At 32.8% G+C, this 25,200-nt stretch overlaps 1 long non-coding RNA gene and 1 other non-coding gene across 13 annotated transcripts in view; both read right to left on the bottom strand.

Moving 5' to 3' along the window:
- Positions 1 to 25,200, bottom strand: part of LOC105420735 (uncharacterized) — a 154,462-nt gene that overhangs the window by 5,227 nt on the left and 124,035 nt on the right. For 10 of the 12 annotated variants that reach the window (XR_016050934.1, XR_016050933.1, XR_016050935.1 and 7 more), the window contains one exon: positions 19,970 to 20,664. This is a non-coding gene — a long non-coding RNA (uncharacterized LOC105420735). Of the gene's footprint in view, positions 1 to 2,516; positions 2,608 to 19,969; positions 20,665 to 25,200 lie in introns of those variants that run through there. The other 2 variants (XR_016050920.1, XR_016050923.1) reach the window with 2 other exon arrangements.
- On the bottom strand, positions 18,020 to 18,122 carry LOC148782803 (U6 spliceosomal RNA). Its single transcript, XR_016053148.1, has one exon. It is a non-coding gene; the product is annotated as a U6 spliceosomal RNA (small nuclear RNA).

The following is a 25,200-nucleotide window of genomic DNA, read 5'->3' as shown; positions in this document are numbered from 1 at the left end:
CTCTATTGATTGCCCCTAGTAATTTTTTTTTTTTTTATTGTTTAAAGAACCCTCATATTCGATTTTTTCTCATTTAGATTGATTCAAGCATTTTCGATTTTTTCTCATTGTTTAAAAACCCTCATTTTCGATTGGCAAAATGAAGAAATCCAAACCCTCATAATTTTTTCTCATTTTCAATTGATTCAAGCATTTTCGATATTTTCTCATTGTCTAGAAACCCACATTTTCGATTGTCAAAAAGAAGAAAGCCAAACCCTCATAATTTTTTCTTATATGTCAGGTGATATTATTCATTCTAGCAAACCTAATTATCTCCTTTGAATGAATGGCAACCTGCAATTTAACAATCCAACTTTCCCTTAAAAAACTTTAACTAAAATAGGGTATGAAAAAACAAAAAAAAATCACTTGGTTTATCAAATAATGATGGAATTGAAGAAATGTGCTGGAGATCCTCCCATTCAAGTCGAAGGTATAGAGAGAGAGAGAGAGAGAGAGAGAGAGAGAGAGAGAGAGAGAGAGAGAGGGGTTGAGAGAGAGAATACGAACAAAAATTGGGGGTTTTCGGGGTTTAAGGGACTCAGAGAGCAGTCCGAGGTTAGAATCCTCGGATCGCAATTTTGCAAAAAAATTTGAAGCAGTCCAAGGTCAGATTGCAATTTTGCAAAAAAAAATTAAAGAGGTATGAGGTTTAAGTTTTAACTTAACTCGCAATTCGAGGTTTCAGATCTCAGACCGTAGTGTTTTCATTAGTTGGAGCGGTTCGATATCACCATCCTCAGACCAACACAGCCCGAGCATTCTAACTTCGAATTTGAAATCATGGCATCACAGCCATCTAATTTGAAATAGACAAACATGGGACATGCCCCCCCTCGTATTCTCTCTCTTAAAACAAAACTTGCTTCTCACTTCAAGTAATATGAGAAGTCTCACCTCCAAATTTTCTAAAATTACTTAAGTGCCCTTCAAACCCAAATTATACTTTTAAGGCATTTATCACCATTGAATTTGAAATCATGGCATCACAACCATCTAATTTGAAATAGACAACACGGGGATGCCCCCCCTCTTATTCTCTTTCTTGAAACAAAACTTGGTTCTTACTTCAAGTAATATGAGAAGTCACTTTCAAGGGGGACATCCACTTATTACTTGTCATAAGGTGTCCCTCCTTATCCTTCTACCACCAATCATAAGGCAACACTCAATAAGTCTAGCCTGGTCCCTTGTGTAAGACAAATAAAAAATCCCACAATACTCCTATAGGGGACTCTCTCCAGTATGCTCTTTCTTCATCATCTTTGGGACACATCTTCAAGCGTAGTTTTATTATGTTATCAAGAGGTATGCTGAAAGGTTTGCAATCAATTATGTGAAATATCTCCAATACTTTCTTGAAATAGGTTGTTTGTGACAAATGAAGCAATTTAATTGATCTATTTCTGATGATTTTAATTCCTAGTATGTATGAGGCCTCCCCCATATCCTTCATATCGAATTTTTCTAACAATATAACCTTTGTTGTCTCTTTGATTAATCCTAGAGGGTTACTGGCAATTATAATATAATCTTTGTCTATTTGATTAGCCCTAGCGAGTTACTAACAATTAGAACGCCGTCCACATGCAATGATAAAAACACTATATCACTCCCACTGACCTTAACATACACACAGTAATCGTCCTCATTGGGCGTAAATCGTGGTTGGTCAAACCACCTTCTCTATGCTTGTTTCAAGCCATAGAGAGATTTAAAGAGCCTGTACACAGCATATTCTCTTCCTTTTAAATTTCAAATCCATTAGGCTGTCTCAATTAAACCTCATGCTCTAATTCTCCATTGAGGAATGTCGTTTTGACATCCATATGATGGAGCTCAAGATCTAAGTGGATTGTAATGGAGAGGATTATCCTAATGGACTAGTTTTGCAGCAGGTGGTGTCTTGGTAGTTTCTGCCTTCCATCTGGTTGCACCTTCTGGCTACTAGTCTAGCCGTATAATTTTCAATTTGTCCCTCAGAATTTAATTTCTTCTTGAGCACCCATTTCAATCTGATCGCCTTGCGATTTGGAGGAAGACAGGCTAGTTCCCATACTTTGTTTTCATTAATTGATTTCATTTCATTCTCCATGGCTTCCAGCCATTGCTTGTGCTTTGGATACCTTAGTAGCTGGCTCATCACTTTCCACTTCACTGACTCTTTCATAGACTTCTCCTAAATAAGTGAAGCACTTGGGTGGGCATAGAAATCAACCTTCTTATGAATAACCTTCCCTATCATGAAAATGTGCATCTAGACTCTCAATGATCGTCTCATTAGATAAGTCATAGAATCTATAGCCTTTACCGTGATTTGGGGACCCTATAAAAACACACTTAACAGCCTTTGGGTCCAGTTTTTTTGGGTTTTGGAAGGGAACTAGGACATGTGCTGAACAACCCCAAAATCTAATGGGACCGATATATATATATATATATATATATTATTATTTTAGCTATCTCATACTTACATAATTGTGGTCATAAACGCATCACAAGCCATCCAGATGCGCACTTGCACATTAAATGCAACCCAATCATAAAAACGATCCTCTGGAAGATCTGAATACAATAAAATAACATTCATAGTGAATTTCATAAAAGAAGAAGATAGGATTGGAAATTAAATACCATTCGAATAATGAGACTAGCACAAATATCCATATATGTGTTTTCAAAACAGAAGAATGCAGACTTGCAAAGATGAAGGATATATAAAAAACGAGCCTCTTTAAGAGACCCAAATGAATTGAGAAAGAAACTAAGAGTTAATCAAAACAAACACAGCCCAAGAAATAACACCACGTCTGCAAAACTCTAATAAACATGAATATAACAACGAATAAACTAAGTTGCAAAATAAGACCCTAACACATCAAATACATTCTTTCTCATCTTTGGAAGCCAATCCAATCGAGATAGATAGATCCATGATGAACACCATAATCTCCCGCAACCTCCACTAACAAATTTAGAGCTTGTGGTATATTGGCTGGAGTTGGAATACATGCTACAACACAACCCTAGGAAGATTATATCTTGAGATATTCATTGTTTCTTTTATTATAAAAGTGGCATGAGAGGTGTGTGAGACCCAATTAGAATTAAGTACTCCATAATTTTTTACGTCAAATGGCCTTACAAATATAAAAAAGTATATTACAGCAGCTTACTTGAAAATTTTAAGAAGGGCATTTTTGTAATTTTAACTGACCTTTAAAGTCCGATCATCATTCAAAAAGTCAAAAGAATCTTTTTGAATTTGAAATTGAGTTTTGGAATGATTTTGAAAAGACCATAATACCCTTTTCAAAGTACATAAAATATTTATAGGAAAAGATCATTTTTTACTAAATTCTAAGTTCACCATTATTGTGCTGCATTCTAGAATAACCATATACATCTTCTAATAACGGAATATTTCTGTCTATAGAACAGAAATTCTATTCTACTAATGTGCTAAATTCTATTATACTAATATATATATATATATATATATATATATATATACACACACACACATTAAAATAGTAATAATTTAAAATAATAATAATTACTCATACTTATAATAATAATAATTGTAAAATAATAATTAATAATTATATAATAATCAGATTATAAATGATGTTATGTTATAAGTTATAAAATAATAGATAAATAAAAAAGAATTAAGGTGCATGATCCTAACGAATTACTTCTGAATAAATAAAAATTCATAAGTAGGAACTATAGCATTTCATGAATGTAGGACTATTTACATGGTTAAAACTAAAGTGAAGTCTAGGCACAATAAGGTACTCTTTCTACCACTGCATTAGTAGAGATGGTTTCAAAATGAAGAGTTGGTAATTTATCCAATATAGAACTCTCATATCGATAGAATAATTGTGACAATTCACTGTAAAAAAAAAAGCACTCCAACTTTTTATCCAATGTCGAATTGACAACCTATGCAGAATAAAAATTCTTTGGATTTAAAGATAATAAAAAAAAAGAAACGACTTTCCTGACAGTTACCAGGTAGGAAGAGCCCTCTAGGGATCTTGGTCTTTTATCAGTTTTGATATCGTAGAACGAAGAGAGGGTAGATACATGAGTGTCCATAAGTAATTGAGTGTGACAACCAAATGAATAGAAATATTCATGTTCGCTTTGGGAAGAGATCATAGAAGTTCTGGAATTGATATGGAGACAAGTTACTTTCACTAAGTGATTTATTAGATAATCGAAAATAGAGAATCTTTAGTCTGATTAGTGATTACGAACAACTATGTCGGAGCCATTGAGTAGCTTGCAAAAGGCCGGGGCTTGCTTACATAAAGTGGAAATTGAAGCCGATGAATTTTGAGTTAATGGTTACTTTGATATTAGAACAAGAAAAAAGGAATTTGATTAATGCTGCTTATGAAAATTTAGAACGATTAGAAAATTACAAAAATGAAAGCATTCATTTTGAACAACACAGAGTGATGAATCAGGTTTGACAACGAGTTTTCCAACAAGCCTTGCAAGGAGCTCTAGAAACTCTGAATAGTTATTTGAATAATGAGTTACATTTACGCACCATCGGTGCTAATATTGGCATGCTCGTGACCATGAAAAATATAACTAATTACAGTTACCACTACCATAGGCATTTTTTTTTCTCTTTTTTTTTTTTCTTGTTTTGCTTCTGAAAAAGAATTAAGAGACAAGAAGTAAAATTTGACTTCATTGAAAAACCTTGGGTGCATGAAATAAATAATATTAAAAACTAGATCTCTACTAAAGAAAAATTTATTTTCTCTCTAAAAGAAGAAATCAAATATAAAACAATTGAATAGAAATTGTTATCTTCTAAAATCCAACATGAGATTAGTACTTTTAAAATAAGTCTTGAAAAGGAAATTTGTGCTGACATCCCTAATGCCTTTTGGGATAGAAAACAACAAATTGTAGAACTCCCGTATGAACCAAATTTTAACGAGCGAAAAATTCCAACTAAAGCAAGGCATATTCAAATGAATAGTAGGCTATTAAAAATCTGTAAGAAAGGAATACAAGATTTACTCAATAAAAAACTTATTCGAAAAAGCCCCTCACTATGGAGTTGCTCAACTTTCTATGTTGAGAAGGCTTCGGAAATTGAAAGAAGTGCCCCTCGGTTAGTTATCAATTATGAACCTTTGAATAAGGCATTAAGATGGATAAGATATCCAATCCCAAACAAACGGGAACTCGTGGATAGGATTGTCAATGCGCAGTATCTTCTCAAAATTTGATCTAAAATCTGGATATTTGCAGATCCAAATTGTTGAAAAAGATAGATACAAAACAATATTTAATGTCCCCTTTAGGCACTATGAATGGAATGTCACATCGTTCGGATTACGAAATTCACCATTCGAATTTCAAAATATTATGAAGATATTTTTAATCCTTTCACTAAATTTATGAGTCTACATTGATGATGTGTTGGAATCCATTGAGCAACATTGGAGGCATTTAAAGGTATTCCTAGAAACTATTAAAAATGCTAGCTTAGTGGCATTGGCAAAAAAGCTTAACCTTTTCCAAGCCAAGATAAGGTTTCTTGACAACAATATTTATCAGGGAAGAATTGTCCCTATTGATAGAGTAATTCAATTTGCGGATAAATTTCTTGATATCATAAAAGATAAGAACTCCAAAGATTCCTTGGATGTTAAAATTATATTTCTGATTTTTATAAAGACTTTGCCCTAGACGCAAAGTCTTTGTTCAAACAACTTAAAATAAACCCTCCGGATTGGACTAACAAGCATACCAACGCCGTTTAAAAAAAATTAAACTTAAAGCTAAGGAATTACCTTGTCTAGAACTATCTAATCATGTTCCATTGTATATATATATATATATATATATATATATATATATATATATATGGGTGTGGTTTGTATAGAGCCTAGGCTCTAAACAATCAAATTAGAGCCTAACTTCAAATAGTGTGGAGAAATGTGGTTTCAATATTGAAAAACATTGTGATAGCCTTAAAATGTATTTTCATCTTTATTTATAAAGTTTAAAGCTTCAAAAATAATGCAGATTGATAGATATATGAAAACTTGAAAATTGACGGTCCAAAAATGCATTACTATTTTCAAAACTCGAAATCCATTTTTTTATCATTCATTGCATCTTGATGTCATGATGATCAATTTGAGGATATTTGGGCATCAAAACAACCTCTTCTAGTAAAATTTTTGAGGTAGGCTCTAATTTGATTGTTTAGAGCCTCAGCTCTATATAAATGTTTCCCACATATATATATATATATATATATATATATATATATATATATATATATATATATATATATATATATATATATATATATATATATATATATATATATATATATATAGGAAGATACTACAAAACGGCTATAGGCAAAAATGAACAGTGATTTTGCCTACCCTCATCACCGTCTAAAGTTCATCGCACGGTCACGATTATCCGGTAGTGTTTTATTTTACATTTTCTTTTTACAAATCAAAATGATTTGAAATTTGGAATGTGTGATGATCAAAAATAGGCGAATCTACGAAAAATATCAAAAAAATATTTTACATTAAATAAATTGATCAAAATACCGTCGAAAAGCTTCAGGGGTATTTTGGTTAATATTGTTTTCACGATTTTTTTTTTTATATTTTTATTAGGTACTCCTCACTAAGATATGCACATGCTCCAAATTTCAGATCATTACAATTTGAAAAAAAATGAAAAATAAAACACTACTGGACAATCGTGACCGTACGATGAACTTTAGACAGTGATGAGGGTAGGCAAAATCACTGTTCATTTTCGCCTATAGGCATTGAACTGTTCATTTTCACCTACAAGCATTGGGAAGACTATCCCATATATATATATTGTACTCTAGTTTTTAGAGTTATCAATTCATTTCGAATACCTCATTTATTTCATTTTTTAGACCATGAATTATAGGTTCTTTTTGGTTTTAAGTTCTATTTTGAACTCTTTTCATAATATTACTAAAGCTGTAATCTTCATTAGTAGGAACAAGAGTCGATTTAGGAGCAAGAGAACTTGAAGGTTCTTTGGCCATGTTGATATACTGAATTAAGGCTTCTCTTTTAGCCTCCGGGTCACTTATTTTATCAATTACGTCAATTATGAGATTTTCTTTCTTTGTCAGAGTATTTAAGTTTAGGCCTTTCAAGAAATTACACTGACAATTAATATCTTCATAATCTATTTCAGAATTTGAATTGGAGAAAATCAATTCTTCATCATTTATCTCTCTGATGATCATTTCTTCATCAGAGTCAGAAGATTCTTCAGAATCATCTCTTTTAATTAAAAGGATATCAAATGATTGTTTTGTTATTTCAAGGTCTATTTCTAAAGCGTTTATTTTCTTTTTCATACGACATTTATTTTTATAGTGTCCTACTTTCCCACAGTTATAGCAAACTGGTATTTTCCTTTTGCCCTTTTGTTTAAAGGAGTGATCTTGTAAAAAAATTTTAAGAAAGGTATTTTTCTTTCCTTTTGAATATCTAGACTTTGTCTTTCTAGAATCTCTAGAGTCTCTAAAGTTTTGTTTGTGAGAGGGTTTGAAAGTAGGCATTGTGTTAAAGCTGAATTACTTATAAAAATCTCTCAATTACTTTTTCCCTGTCACTCTTTGTTTCTTCAATTGTCTTTTCAATTTTAAGTCTGTGCATAAAGCAAGACCTTCAACACAAATTGTTTCTGATAATTCTCCAAGAGTGTACAAAGAATAAGGGATAATTCACTCATGCTTATTTTTCAATCTTATTTTAACTTTTTCCCCAAACAAATGAGGAAGTCCAGCAATGAATTTTTCTTTCCAATGGTCAGCTTTATTATCTTCTCTAGATAGTAGTCTGGAATAAAATACATCGTTTTTATTGAAAAACTGCTTTTAAACTCAAATGTTCCTTTTTTATAAATATCATTTGTGGGGACCTTTGGGATATTCCAGTTTTGCAATTGTTTCTCAAGATTATCTATTATTATTTCTTCTCTGTTATTTACTCGTAGAGTATTATGACTAGAACTACTAGAAGCCGTTCTATTCAATAGAGTTCTAAACAAATTTGCCATTTTATCATCTTAGTCTTCTTTTCCTGAGTCAACCGGAAACAGTCCCTGTACCTTACGGCCTTTCTGGCTCATGGTGGTCTTTAGGTTACAACGACTTTAGGTATGTTAACATGATAAAATGTACAAATTGGTTCAGTTTTCTACTGAATAAACTAGCTCTGATACCATAATAGCAGAAAAGGAATAAATAAAATTCATAAAGAAGAAAGAGTAACATTCATACATAATAACAATGATTTATAAAAATAGAAACAGAAGTACAAGATTTACAGAAGCAAAACAGAGATAGGCACTTACATGAAAGCTCAAAGCAGATGTGAGAGGCAGAAAACAGACTTGAAGTACTCACAGTAATCACTCAAACTTACAACAATAACTCAGAAAGCACTTACTTACAAAGTATTAAAATCCTAGCTATGATATTATGAAAGAAATCCCAAGGTGCTTACTTCTAAGGCCTGGTCGTCCTTTTATAAAAGAGGGGAGGGCAGACTCCAAATGTTCTTAAGTTCACACCGACAATGTAAGATGCCTTTTCTTTCATGTCAAGATCTAGAGAGTCATTCTTATAATTGTCCCACCATTTAATTGAAATTTGTCTTTATAGTTCTGGAATATAATCCCACCGGTCTAAATCATCATCAGAAATTTGGTAGGACCATTTTAAAATCCAGGGAATCTGATATAGAGCCATGAAATATATGTGATAGTCTCGTTTTAGACTAGCTTTATTATATTCAGAGAATTTTCTCTGTGATATTTGAAATTTTTCTAGAAGTATTTGGCTTAATGATCCTCATAACAGGAACCAACTTTTAAACTAGTTTAGAAATTCTATTAGCTTGGTTCTTTTAAACTGCACATACCAGTTGTGCGTATTTTTTGCATTCGGTAGGCAAAGATTTTGTCCCATGCCTTAATATATTCAAAATAATGAAAGGATTTGATTTTAAATCCTTTGGTAATTAATGCCCTTGGTTTTAAGGGATTCAGACCCCAGTCATTATAAGAGATAATTTTATATATTTGAAATTTTGAATATGCTATTTCCAAGTCATTGTTTCTATAGTGGTGTACTGGTTTCCATTAAAATAGCTTCATACCATTCTCTACATCTTTCTCTCATATTAGGATGTAGATAATGGCACAGCTATGTAGCGGCTAATTCAGTAGGGTCTTTTTCCCTGTGTTCATTATCTACTATGGTCAGCGGGATATAAGCTGTATCAAGAAACGAAGTTCTATCAAGATTTGGACTATTAGAGCTCAAAGGGGACTATTGAAGAGATATTTGAATCTCTCGAGCTTGCTTCTTATTAAAACATTTGGATTTGATAAGGACGCCAGGGATTTTCCTGGGCTAGAACTATTTGTAGCCAGGTGTTTTCCTGAGTTATTATATAAAGTCAGGCCTTTTCCTAAGCTAGGGACTATATCCATCAGCTGTATTCTAGGTTGTTGGATTTTATAATGATCAGCGGGATATAAGTTGTATCAAGAAACGAAATTCTATCAGGATTTGGACTATTAGAGCTCAAAGGGGACTGTTGAGCATATATTTGAATCTCTTGAGCTTGCTTTCTTATTAAAGCATTTGGATTTGATGAGGATGCCAGGGATTTTACTGGGCTAGAACTATTTGTAGCCAGGTGTTTTCCTGAGCTATTATATAAAGTCAGGCATTTTCTTGAGCTAGGGTCTATATCCATCGGCTGTATTCTCGGCTATTGGCTTCTCCTTCCCTCCCTGCAAAATTCTCTAGTCAAAAAGTCAAGAAGATGATTATTTTTCCCTTGAATATGTTCAATATCAAAATCAAAAGCGGAAAGAATACCTTGCCATCGAGTGAAAATCTGCTTGGCAACGAGATTTTTGACATCTTTTTCTAAAATGTCTTTGGCTGATTTGCAATCAGTCTGTATGAGGAATATTTTGCTAAGCAGGTCACTTTGAAATTTCGTGACACAATGTATTATTGCTAAGACCTCCTTTTTAATAGTAGAATACTTTTGTTGTGCCGGATTCCAGGCTTTAGAGGTAAAGTGTATAAGTTGTTCCTCATCTAGGATTTTTTGTTTAAGGATACCTCCTAATCCTATTTCGAAAGCATCGGTTTCTATAATTTTAAAAGCTGTCGAATTGGATCGAGCTAAACAAAGTAATTCTTTGGCCTTTTGTTTTAATTTTCTCATCTGGAGAATTATCTTTTAGTCTTTGGAATAAAGGTTTAGCATCTTAAGATAAATCTTTATAAAAATTTGAAATATAATTTAGATATCCTAAAAATCTTTGTAATTCTTTTTTATCTTTTATGATTTCGGGGAATCTGAAAGCAAAATCAATTGCTCTATCAATAGGAATTATCCTTCCTTGAAAGATATTATGCCCAAATAACCTAATTGTTGTTTTAAAAAGGTTTATTTTCCTAGCAGAAACAACTAGTCCGACATTTTTTAAAGCTTTAAAAAATATTTTTAAATGTCTCCAATGTTGGTCAACATTATCATAAGATACGAGGACATCATCAATATAGAAAACAATGAACTTAGTATATGGATTAAAAATATCATTCATAATATTTTGAAATTCTGAAGGGGCATTTTTTAACCTAAAAGGTATTACATTCCATTCAAAATGCCCGAAAGGAACATTAAATGCTATTTTATATTTATCTTTTTCGAAAATTTGAATTTGCCATTATCCTGATTATAAATCAAACTTTGAAAAAATACAGGCATTGACTAATCTATCAAGGAGATCCCTTTTATTTGGAATATGGTAGCAAATCCATCTCAAAACCTTATTCAAGTGTTTATAATTTATAATAAGGCGTGGGGCTCCCCTTTCAATCTCCGAAGCTTTTTCTACATAAAAAGCTCCACAGCTCCAGGGTGAAGAACTTTTCTTAATTAGTTTTTTGTCAAGAAGTTATTGTATTTCGATTTTACAAATTTCTAGGAGTCTGCTATTCATTTGTATTGGTCTGGCTTTAGTTGGAATTTTCTGTTCGTTAAAGCCTGGTTCATAAGGAAGTTTCACAATGTGTTGCTTTCTATTCCAAAAAGTGTTAGGGATTTCTGCACAAACTTCTTTTTCAAGTATCGTTTTGAAGTTATTAATTTTATTTTGTATTTGTGGAGATGTTAATTTTTCATCAATAGTCTTATACTTAACCTCTTCTTTAAAATTAAAGAGAAATCTTCTTTCGTAGAAATCTTATTTTTGATGCTATTTATTTCATGAATTATTGGTTTATCAATGAAGTCAAATTTTACTTCATATCCTTCAATATCAGCTTTTATCCCAGTATTATCAATTCTAATGGGGTAAAGCATGTTTAAGAAGGGAGTTCGAAGTATCACAGGTTGGCTTAATCCTTTAACCATTATAAAAGGAAATTTAAAGCATGCGCCATTATTGCAAACTGTTGCATCAGATAGTTTATATTATCATTTTACTACCATCAGCAATGTTCAAAACCTGTGTTGTTTTGCTAAAATATTTGGTTGGAACTAGTCCTCCATTTATACAGTTTAGATCGGCTCTAGAATCGATAATAGCAGTAGTTTGAAAAGTAAACACTTTTTGTACCACTATTTTTATGATGGTAAACCATATTTGGGTTATTACTTTATTCAGGAGGTTGACATATTTATAATCTTGTATTTTTCTTAACATATTACAGTTATTGGAAGTTTGTGGATCGTCTATCACTTTTGGGAGTATATCTTCCATTTCGGGTGGTAACAGATTTAGATTATAATCATGCATCAGATTATTAAATTCTTCTTCAGATTATGAAAGTGGAAATGAGGAAAAAAGTCCAGAAGACTTTAATACACTAGTGGATGGTTCTGTAAAGTTCGGTGGTAGAAATGAGCTATATGCAGACTATGAAAGTTAGGCAAAAACCTTAGTCGAGTACGAGTTAATTGATTTGGGTTCGTCAAGGGTTGGTTCTCATGGTCAAACGATAAAAGGGATAGTAGACACATCCGTTAACGTTTAGACTGTGCTCTTGTGGACCTACAGTGGTGAACTCATTCCATGTATCAATGGTGGAACTTCTCCCTTGGGATACTTTTGAGGACTATCCATTAATGGTTCAACCTTCATCTTTAGCTCCTTCAGGTCCCAAACTCTTCAGATATATGGGGCATGGCATATGTTTCCAAACTTCATTGACACAATTAAAGACCCATGGACAGGAAGGATCGGTGTAACGCCATGTATAGATTTGTGGAAAAGTTGACATTCGGGTTGATCTTGACAGGTGGAATAAATCAACTTTCAGGCATTTCAGTGAAAAAAATCAAAAGTACATGAGCAAGGGTTTGAAAATGGCATGATCTAATCCATTTGGACCCTTCGAATAATTTACTTTTGCAAGAAGAGAGGGTTGTCGTGCACGAAAGCCCTAAACCAAATGTATTGAGTTTTGACAAATAAAGTATGATAAATAAAATATGAAACACATAGGACAAGAACACAAAGATTTACTTGGTTCACTCAAGAGGGCTGCATCCACGGGTGCATAAAACTGAAATCCACTATACCATTGAAAGTTACATTAAAGATTTTGGAATATAGAGTTACATCTAAATTCCTTGAGAAAAAATCGAATCGAACAAACCCGTTTTAAACCACTCTCCCTTCCTACTCTTTACTTCTGACAATCATTACTAATAACACCAGATAGAGATGCAATAGGAATGATAAACTGACTTCTCTTTAACTAAAAGGGAAAACAACCTAAAATCTCTATGAGAACCGCTTCTCTATAAGAAATAAGCATCTCAATCTTCACGAGCCTACAAAAAGACATCATCACAATGCTTCTCTCCATAGGAAGCTTTCTTATCTAAGAGGAAACCTTGTATCTTATGCACACGAGGCCCTGCCCCCCTCACTCTTAAGAGGAACCTTTATTCGTACATGGTGATCCAAATAAGACACACAAATTCTCTGCACATTCATTATATATATATATATATAGTCTTCCCAACACCTATAGGTGAAAATGAATAGTGATTTCGCCTACCCTCATCACCACTCAAATTTCATCGCGCGGTCACGATTGCTAGGTAGTATTTTATTTTTCATTTTTTTTCTACAAATTGGAATGACTTAAAATATGAAGAGTATGTACATCTTACTGAGGCGCATCTAATAAAAATATTAAAAAAATTATCCGTAAAACTAATTGATTAAAATATTATCGAAACTTTTTAGGGGTATTTTGGTCATTTGTTTCATATAAAATATATTTTTATATATTTTTTGAAGATTCCCCTATTTTTGATGAATACACAATCCAAATTTTAGGTCATTTTGATTTGTAAAAATAAAACACTACCGGATAATTGTGATCATGCAATGAACTTTGGACGGTGATGGGAGTAGGCGAAGTCACTGTTCATTTTTTCCTATAGGCGTTGCATAGTGTTTTCCATATATATATATATATATATATATATATATATATATATTAAGTTCATATTAATAGGAAACTTTCTATAGATATTACATATATCTCAAAAGACTAAGAGATATATCCAATATTTCTAATCCTTTTTGGATTTCTATTTCATTTATTAAACTTATCAAATATCAATATCAATGTCACATAATATATAAATATCTCAATTCCACATAATATGGGATTTCCTTATGTGGGTGATTTTGGATAGTACCAAATCCAACAATCTCCACCTTGATATCAAAATCTCCTACTCACCATGCCAACATCTATTGGATAGCTTCATAAATTCTTTATCTTTTGCCAAATAAATTTCTACATCATTCTTGTTGAAAAATAGTGATTGCCATCAAATTTCTCCACCTAGAACCTTGCATTCGAAACCTTTACTGCTATACCGAAAACCCCAAACTAAGCTCTAATACCACTTGTTGTGGTGCGTAGAATTCTTACATCATTCTTGCTGAAAAATAGTGATTGCCATCAAATTTCTCTACCTCGAACTTTGCATTTGAAACCTTTACTGTCATACCGAAAACCTCAAACCAGGCTCAGATTTTGGAACATAAAGTTACCTTGATAACCCCGACAAAAAATTGAGTCGAGCAAACCCCTTTTAAACCACTCTTCCTTCATTCTCTTTACTTCTGGCAACTATTACTGACAACACTAGATAGAGACGTGAGAGCAGCGAGAAACTGACTTTCTCTCTAATTAGAAAGGGAAACAACCTAAAATCTCTATGGAAACCGCTTATCTACAAGAAACAAGTATCTCAATCTTCAGGAGTCTACAAGAGGCAATATCATAATGTTTCTCTCCATAAGAAGCTCTCTTCCCACTAAGAGAAAACCTTCATGAATACCATTATCATACGGTGATCCAAATAGGGCACACAAATTCTCTGCACTTTCATCATATATATATATATATATATATATATATATATATATATATATATATATATATATATATATAAGTCCATACTAAATAGGAAACTTCCTATAGATCTTACATATATCTCAAAAGACCTAGAGATATATCCAATAGTTCTAATCCTTTTTGGATTTCTATTTTATTTAGAAAATTTATCAATTATCAATATCAATATCACATAATAAGGAAATATCTCAATCCTGCATAACATGGGATTTCTTTATGTTGGTGATTTTGGATAGCACCAAATCCGACAATTTCCACCTTAATATCAAAATCACCTGCTCATCATGTCAACATCCATTGAACAACTTCATAAATTCTTTATTTTTTCCCAAATAAATTCCTACATCATTTTTGCTGAAAAATAATACTTGCCATCAAATTTCTCTACTTTGAACCTTGCATTCGAAATCTTTGGTGCCATACTGAAAACCCTAAACCAGGCTCTGATACCACTTGTTGTGCGTGGAAGCTCTAAACCCAATGGGTTGATTTTTGGCAAATAAAGTATGAGAAATAAAACATTAAACACATATGACAAAAACACAAATATTTACGTGGTTTACCCAGGAGGGCTACATCCACAGGCATGACAAACTAAAATCTACGATACCAATGAAAGCTACATCAAAGGTTTTGGAATATAGAGTTACCTCTATAACCTTCGACAAAAAATTGAGTTGAGCAAACCCCTTTTAAACCACTCTTCTTTCCTTATTTTTACTTTTGGCAACCATTACTGACAACACCAGATTGAGAAGTGAGAGCAACGAGAAACTGACTATCTCTAACTAAAATGGGAAATCTCAATAGAAACCGCTTCTCTACAATAAACAAGTATATCAATCTTCAGGAGTCTACAAGAGGCATCATCACAATGTTTCTTTCCATAGGAAGCTCTTTTCTTTCAAAAAAGAAACATTGCATCTTATGTACATGAGGCATTTCTCCTCTCTCTCTAGAGGAACCACCATTCTCATATGATGACCCAAATAGGATACAAAAATTCTCACACACATAAATATAAGTTTAGATTTCCATACTAAATTGGAAACTTCCTATAGATCTTACATATATATCGAAAGACCAAGCGATATATATAAGGAAATATCTCAATTCTACGTAATATAGGATTTCCTTATGTGGATGGTTTTGGATAGCACCAAATCCAACAAGGGCTTGCACTTCAAACTTGTAACAACTTCTGCTACGAGAGGAGAGAAAATCAAGGGAAACCTGGCTGAAGGATGTGGATGCTAACACTATGTTTCTTCATCCATCCACAATTATAGGGCAGAGAAATGATAGGATCACATACCTAAAAGATTCCTTGGTTAGCCAAATAACTGTTGCTAATATCCTAGAGATGCATATCATTTCCATTTTTGAGAAGCTCTTAGCACCATAAGACTATGACTTGAGAGATTTTGGTCAATTTGGCACATGACAATCTCATGGAGACCAATGTAACAAATCTACAAAAGGAAGAACTCTGGAAAGATGTCATGCTCGAGGAAATAAAAAATGCATTTGGGAAGTGAAAAGCAACCTTCCGGTCCTTGGCATGGAATTTTACAAGTTCAACTAGGATGTCATTTAGAAAGGATGTTTTCTTTGTGTTGAATGATTGTCTCAAGAGGGTAAAATTCTTAAAAAAGATTAATTCTACTTTCATATATTTGATACTAAAAACAAAATCTCCAAGCCACATGAAGGATTTCAGTCGCAATGGACCATGTTGCATTTGTTGCAAACAGGTTCTATAGGATAATAAGCAAATTTGTTGCAAACAGGCTGAGAAGGGTCTTAACTGACTTAATCCACCGGTGCCAATTTGCTTTCTTTAAAGGAAGACTCATCACGGACAACCTACTCATGGCTAAAGGACTCATATCTATGTGCTATAATACAATGACGAGACGAAAAATGTGCTTACAACTTGACTTAATTAGTGCTTACAAATGGGTCTCTTAGGATATTAAAAGGCTTGTTGCATTGTGATTCCCTTCAATTTACATAAATTGGTTTCACATTATATCACTACCCCTTGCTTGTCTATCTTATACAATGGCATACCTAAAGGTTATTTCAAGGTTAAGAGGGGTCCTTGACACGGTGACCTTCTATCCATGTATCTCTTCCTGTTGGTGATGGATTTTTTAGGCTTCCAAATTGATATGGCGGTATTCAATAACTCCTCCCTAAGGCAATCCCCTTAGGATGTGATTATGTACTTACTCACCTGATATATACCCGATGATGTGCTAATCTTATGCGAGGCCCCTATCTAAGTAGTGAAGACTATTAATGAACTCATGGGCACTTTCTACAATGTTAAGGCAATATTCACAAACTCAGCCAGCCCAACTCGAAATCGGTCAGTCAAATTGGAACCGGGCACTGGCCGATTCGGTTTTAGGGCTCTAGTTGGGTATTTTTAAAAGAACTCTAATACATATATATATATATATATATATATATATATATATATATATATATATATATATATATATATATATATATATATATATATATATATATATATATATATATATATAGGTGTGGTTTGTATAGAGCCGAGGCTCTGGACAATCAAGATAAAACCCTCCTTCAAATAGTGTCGAGAAATATGGTTTCACTATAGAAAATCTTTGTGATAGCTTTAAACTATATTTTTATCTCTAATTATAAAATTTAAAGCTTAAAAAATTATGTAAAATCTATGAAAACTTGAAAATATTAAAAATTGATGGTCTTAAATGCATTACAAGATGCATTATTTACAAAACTTGAAATACATTTTTTTTCTCATGTCCATGCTTCTTGATGTCGAGATGATCAATTGAGGGTATTTGGGCATCAAATCAACTTCCTCTAGTGAAATTTTTGAGGTGGGCTCTAATTTGATTGTTTAGAATCTCGGTTCTATAAAAAACTGCTTCATATATATATATATATATATATATATATATATATATATATATATCAATGGTATCCTTGATGCCTGAATCTTTTGGGCTAAGGCTGCTGCCCCAAGGTCCTCTCTCATTGTGTAATTCTCAAAGTATTTTGTCAACTTCCGGATGATTTATATACATCTCAAGAGGACCCCATCAAAAGATTTCTTATATACTTGGTCCCTATCTCTGACAGGCTTGGTCTCCCCGTCTATCAGGTTCGCCACTTGTGAGGAGAGAAAGAGCTCAATCCCAGGAGGCCAGTTGAGGAGCAAACTCCTGAAAATCCTGGAGACAGGGAATGAGCTACCATAACAAAGGGACCTACCTAAGGGGCTCTACCTTCATTGTGGTCGTGTCCAAATGAGGCCATTTGACGTGCATTATTGTTTTTTTTTTCCAACAAAGTTACATAGGAATGGAACTTGAAAAATTGTGCTATGAAAACCCGACCTCTACCGTTTTGACCCAAACCCGATGCCTTACAAATTTGGACTATTTCTCGATTTGTGCATTTCATCCTCGCGCAAGAGCTATGCTAATATTCTCTGTATCGTTCCAATTTTATCGGATGTCTCCGAAAAGACATTTGATGAACATTATTCAAGTCATTTACGAATAAAAATAACCTGAAATGATCTTATACTACAATATGTAGCGTACAAGCATTCCAGTTTGCAGTCTACATAGGTTTGTGACGGCAGCAAGCTAGTGGAAGTCTTTCATTTAGTAATTAGCATTATTCATAATGTAATCAAATTGCAATATTTCAATTCTTATACATGCCTAATAAAGATGTTGGATGATGTTTTTGGAGATGCATTTGAGTGGTTGGTGAAATTTGATGTATCACAAGTTAGTCCTAGCACGAAGGTTGACATTACCTTAAATGTTTGTATGCTGTTGTGGTTTTGAATTTTGAATTTTGAATTTTTGGTTTGTATTTTTGCCTAAGCCTTTTTGTAATTCTGCTTAAGCTTTATCTACTAGTCTCTCTAAATGCCGTGAGACCAACTGGATCTGAGCACAAACTCTGACATTCATTTTCCGAGTTCTAATAAGTGTTCATATTAATTGTGATTTTTGAATTGTATATTTGTATTGGGAGTTGGTGTAATAAGGGTGAAGACATTGAGATTTCTTTAACCCATCCCAAGCTTAAGTAAAAGAAGTAGGATGTGTTAAATAGACAGTCAACATAAAACTTTGTTATATCTTATCATGAATCGCTTCAGGTGTGCCTGATGCATAATGGCTTTATACTAACTCCCAACGTACCATTAACCATCAAAGCCAAGGTAGCTATGGTGTCGGCAAATCTATTGCTTAACCTTGCAACATGTTGGAAAGTTACATATTCAAAGTATTTTGCCAATTTCTCCACTCTTTCTCGAAAAGATATCAATTTTTATTCTCTTACTTTCCATGTTCTTTGAGCTTGGCTTATTTATTTCTTGAAGAGAGTTCCCAATAACCCACAATATTTAGATTCGAAGTTCAGCGGCATTCTCAAGTCTAGTTATTAAGGCCTCGTACTTGGCGATGTCAAAGCAATGGAGGTAGGGCTGCCAAAGGTTGACACGACACGATGTTAATCCCATAGGCCCAACACGACTGGGCCCGAAATATATTTTCTGGGCCGAGCCAGACAGCCTACCCAAAAATCTTCAAAGAAGCTCAGCCTGGCCCATTTGGCTTTTTACTTTTCATTTCATTTTTTTCTTTTTTCAAAGAAGATCTCTCTATCTCTCGACAAAATACAACGTACAATAATAAGAAAAACTGCAAAGGAGATTTCTCTCTCTCTATAATGTACATTAATAATAGGGATTGTATACAATGAAACCATTTATCTTTCATACAAGGCAGTCAGAATTACTTACAACTATCTGATGTGAAATTTGATAGCTTGGATGTGTCACAAAGTTCGAGAAAGTTTCTTTTGAAGTTTGAGCTTGGTCAGTGGAATAATTGCAGCCAACCAATTTCACATCCAATAGTCAAGATTAATGTGACCACCTTTTACCAAAGGTAAATGGTCTCATCCTATACTTTGTCTTAATAATAATAAAAAACATAAACAAAAACACACACCCACTCTCTTTCTCTATAACGTACTATAACAAAAAAAAACACAAATGTAAACTCTCTCTAGTCGACATGAGCAAATGGCTATACAAAGACCCATTTAAAAGTAAAAGCAAGCAAGAAAAAATAAAAATTCTTTCTTTTTCTCTCTCAGTATAGAAATGCGCTCTCTCTCCAATGTACAATATTAACAAGAAATAACACAAACGAAAACACACACTCCCTCTCTATAATGTACAATATAACAAGAAAACACACAAATGTCAAAACTCTCTCCCTCATCGACATGAACAAAATGACCCAATTTAAAAGTAAAAGCAAGCAATGAACACAACACACGTTCACATAACAAACTGCCTTCCACTATATTAAGAAACAAAGACTACAACATAATAAAACCCTGAGCCATGGCACAAAGAGCAAGAAGTAAAGAAGTTCTGCATCATAAGCTTATGTAAAATCAACAATGGTTGTTTCAACTGTAACCCAAGGTGTGTGCAATTGTTAAGGCAGATGTTTGCTATATAAACAGAACCACCTGAAGATCTTGTGAGAAAGCTAGTCATGAATGAATTGCAAAGAGTTGGTGTGTCCCTACCAAGCCTTCAAAAGGGCTTGGAGGTGAGAAAATAGTAACACTGAAGCCTCCATCTTCATCATCTTTTTGTGTAGTCTTAAGCTTAATCTGATCTATAAGAGAAGGCCACAACTGTGTGGTGCAGAGATCAACAAAAAATAATCCAGCTACCCAAACAGATGATAGGCCAACTTGAAATGTTTTTGCAAATAGAGAAAAGCAAAGATGGAAAGGACAAAAAGTCCATATCAATTAAAAGATCAAGCAATTGGAGGATTTCTTCAAAAAGAAAAAAAAAAAGGATCCCAACATAATCTAACTCTTACTAGATTATTGTAGAATTCTACATTCCTTCCATCACCATGCCAAAATCGGCAATTAATAATGACTTGAAGGACTTTCTCCATTGACCACTCACTGTCCATATTTTATGCATCCACGCTGCTGTTAAAGAGATCTAGTACCTGCAATAGACAGATTGACTTACTGATTTAGTCCATTCCTTATAAGTATTATGACCATCAGAGAACCAATGGATGTATGATGCTAAACATCTAGTATCTGCGATAGAGATAAATGTCTTATTGATTTAGTATATTCCTTATTAAGTATTATGACCATCACATAACCAAAGGATGTGTGATGTAGAAGACATTATTGTACAATGGAACACTAATTAGTATCTGCAAATTCATAAAAAATACAATAACTATTTCATCTACAGTCTCCAAGGAGTTCCTGACAGAATAATCTTACCATTGAAAGACGAATCCTAACTTAGTATAACAAGTATATCATAAAGCATTATGAACACATGCATCAACTGTATATCTACATGGCACATGCAATTATGAAATTTAGTTCACAAATGCTCTTTACATTTTTTATGCACTGAAATTCCAAATATTAGCATAATAAAATAGATGGTCATGATAAAAAGCCAATAAAATTTTTCTGATGCATAAAAACCAACGAAAAACAAATAGCAGTGCCATAGTAATTTGTTCTTTCTATATGAAACCTAAGAAATGATCTTTTTAAGCATGTAAATGATCTATTTTAGCATAGTTTTTTGAGTTACTTACGTACGGATCCTATATAAATACGTAAAATACGGTTTGCTCCTCTTATAAGCGAATATTACAACTAAGGTCGGTTTGACCGACTATGTTTTTTTTTTTCTAGCCAAATTTATTTATTTTTCTTTTTATAATTTCCATTGGTAGGGCAGAGCCCGACGATATGGTTCGAGGTTCGAATCCTCGAGGACCGCTAAAGGTTTTTAAGTCATACCAATTGCGGTTCGAGGTTAGAATCCTCGGATAGTGTCAGTCTGAGGATGGTGATATCAAACCGCCCCATCAAGTAATGAAAACACTACGATCCGAGATCTGAAACCTCAGATTGTGAGTTAAGTTAAAATTTCGATCTGGTAACCTAAACCTCGGACTGCTTTAATTTTTTTTGCAAACTTGCAATATGAGGATTCTAACCTCGGGCTTGCAAAATTGCGATATGAGGATTCTAACCTCGGACCGCTCTCTGATTCACTTAAAACCTGAAAACCCCGAATTTCTGTTCATATTCTCTCTCTCAACCTCGCTCTCTCTCTCTCTCTGCATATATATATCTATATCTATATATATATATATATATATATCTATATCTATATATATATATATATATATATATATATATGTGTGTGTGTGTGTGTGTGTGTGTGTGTGTGTGTATGTGTATGTGTGTGTGTGTATATATATATGGAAAAAGTTTATATAGAGCCAAGGTTCTAAACAATCAAATTAGAGCCCACCTAAAACATTTCACTAGAAAACGTTGTTTTGATGCTCAAATATCCTCAGATTGATCATCTTGACATCAAGATGCATGGACATGAGAAAACAATTGACTCCAAGATTTGGAAATAGTGCATCTTGTAACGAATTTTTGGACCGTCAATTTTCAAAATTTTCAAGTTTTCATAGATCCATTTGATCTACAATATTTTTGAAGCTTTAAATTTTATAATTAAAGACAAAAATATATTTTAAGGCTATCACAAAGGTTTTCAGTATTGAAAGTACATTTCTCAATACTATTTGAAGGTGCACTTTACTTTGATTGTTTAGAGCCTTGGCTCTATATAAACCGCACCTTATATATATATATATATATATACTGTCAACCGGCCCCAAATTGAACGAAAGGATCTCCGGCACATTTCTGCAATTCCGTCGTGATTTGAAAAACCAGCTGAATTGTTTTTTTTTCATACCCTATTAGTTAAAGGTTTTTGAAGGGGAAGTTGAATTCTTAAATTGGGGGTTGCCATTAATTCAAAAGGCGATGATTAGGATTGCTAGAATGGATAATATCACCTGATATTCAAAAGGCGATGATTAGGGTTGCTAGAATGGATAATATCACCTGACATGAGAAAAAATTATGAGGGTTTGGATTTCTTTTTTTGACAATCGAAAATTTTTCTAAACAATGAGAAAATATCGAAAATGCTTGAATCAATTGAAAATGAGAAATAATTATGAGGGTTTGCATTTCTTCATTTTGACAATCGAAAATGAGGGTTTTTAAACAATAAGAAAAAATTGAAAATGCTTGAATCAATTGAAATGAGAAAAAACGAACATGAGGGTTTGTTAAACAATAAAAAATCAGAAAAACAATTACTAGGGGCAATCAACAAAGCATGAATTTCCTCATTTTGACATGAGGATTTTTTTGTTTGTTTGAATGTAGTGTAAAATCAGTGGTTTTAGTGTTATATTTTCATTTATATATGTAATTTATTATTTAATTTAATTATTTTGTGATATGTCATGCTCAATGTATAAATGCTCCTAGAAATTTACCGAAAGTATCATGAAATCATGAGTTAGGGTTTAATTGGCATGAAAATGTCAAATTTTCTTTCATTTTATTTGTAATTTATCTTCTTTAACTGTGCTACAGTGGGTTTTGTGGTTTTTGAAGAATTTTGGGGCCGGGACTTTAAATTTATTTAGATTGCATGAATTATATTGGATTTCCTGAGAATAGTGCTTTACTTTTATTATGAGAACATAAGAGAAAGTTGAATGGATGGTTTATAATTAGAGAATAGTGCTTTGATTTGATTATGAAAAGGCGAAGCAAAGTTGAATGGATGGTTTAGGATTTGAGAATAGTGCTTCGATTTGTTTATGCGAATATGAAAAAAAGTTGAATAGAAAAGTTGAGAATAATGCCTTGATTTGAGACTGACTTTGGAATATAACATCACCTATTTTTTACTTATTGATGGATGGTTTATGTAATGTTTATCTCAGGATATTTCACTTGAATTTCATCACTCTTTTTGAACCCCTGTTATAAATATTGTAATGAAAGTGAGAGCTTGAACTAATGAAAAAAACAAAAAAGCGATAATGTTATGATTTTATAAATTTATTTGTTATTTCCTAATTCATATTCCCTTGACATACCTTGTATATCTAGAGTGTGATACATAATGCAACACGAGGGTTCTTATCATCTAATCTATAGGTTGGTTAGCGATGGAGGGAGAGTGGACCCCATCGATTTTAACATAAACTCGATCATGCATGTCACTCTCCCTCCTTCATTGTCCAACCTACTGAATGGATAGTGATAACTTGGGAAGGTTTCTATACTTCCCCTACTACATAGAAGATATATGCTTCCTCTACCATCCAACTATCCAATTTTGATCAAAAGAGCCACTCACCGTTAGATCTTAGATCCGACGTCTCAAAGTATTTTTTGTATGAATATGAAATTTGGTATGCACTATCTTCTCATTGGGGTGCACCTATAAAATATATTAAAAAATAAATTTTCGATAAAATATAATGACCAAAAAACCTCTTGAAACTTTCATTATCACTTTAACTTTAACATTATCACTTCTTTGTTTTTTCATTAGTTCAAGCTCTCACTTTCACTACAATATTTATAACAGGGATTCAAAAAGAGTCATGAAATTCAAGTGAAATATCCTGAGATAAACATTACATAAACCATCCATCAACAAGGAAAAAATAGGTCATGTTATATTTCAATGGCAAATAAAACTAAAGTCACAATATCAAATCAAGGCATTATTCTCAACTTTTCCATTCAACTTTTCTTCATGTTCTCATAAACAAATCAAAGCACTATCCTCAAATCCTAAACCATCCATTTAACTTTGCATCACCTTTTCATAATCAAATCAAAGCACTATTCTCTAATCATAAAACATCCATTCAACTTTTTCTCATGTTCTCATAGTAAAATCAACGCACTATTCTCAGCAAATCAAATATGATTCACGCATTCTAGATAAATTTAAAGTCCCAGTCCCCCCAAATTCTTCAAAATGCATAAAATCCATTGTAGCGTAGTTAAAGAAGATAAATTACAAATAAAACCAAAGAATTTTTGACATTTTCATTCTAATTAAACCCTAACTCACGATTTCATGATATTTTCGATAAATTTCTAGGGGCAATTACATATGGGTGCGGTTTGTATAGAGCCGAGGCTCTAAACAATCAAATTAGAGCCCACCATCAAATAGTATCGAGAAATATGGTTTCAATACTGAAGTTTTTGTATTAGCCTTAAAATATACTTCCATCTTAAATTATAAAATTTAAAGCTTCAAAAATAGTGTAGATCAAGCATATCTATGAAAATATGAAAATCTTGAAAATTGACGGTCAAAATGTGCGTTATAAGATGCACTATTTCCAAAACTTGAAATCCATTTTCTGCTCATGTCCATCCATCTTGATGTCGAGATAATCAGTTTGATGACATTTGAGCATCAAAACAACCTATTCTAGTGAAATTTTTGAGGTAGGCTCTAATTTCATTGTTTAGAGCTTAGGCTCTATATAAACTTTTCCCTTTACACATTGAGCATGACATATTACAAAATAATTAAATTAAAAAATAAATTACATGTATAAAAGAAAATATAACACCAAAACCATTGA

The sequence above is a fragment of the Amborella trichopoda genome, chromosome 3 (assembly GCF_054954075.1).
Source record: "Amborella trichopoda isolate Santa Cruz 75 chromosome 3, AtrichopodaSantaCruz75HAP2 v2.0, whole genome shotgun sequence".
In the NCBI taxonomy this organism is placed as follows: Eukaryota; Viridiplantae; Streptophyta; class Magnoliopsida; order Amborellales; family Amborellaceae; genus Amborella; species Amborella trichopoda.
The sequence above is the reverse complement of the archived record's forward strand: the minus strand, read 5'-3'. Positions and strand labels throughout refer to the sequence as shown.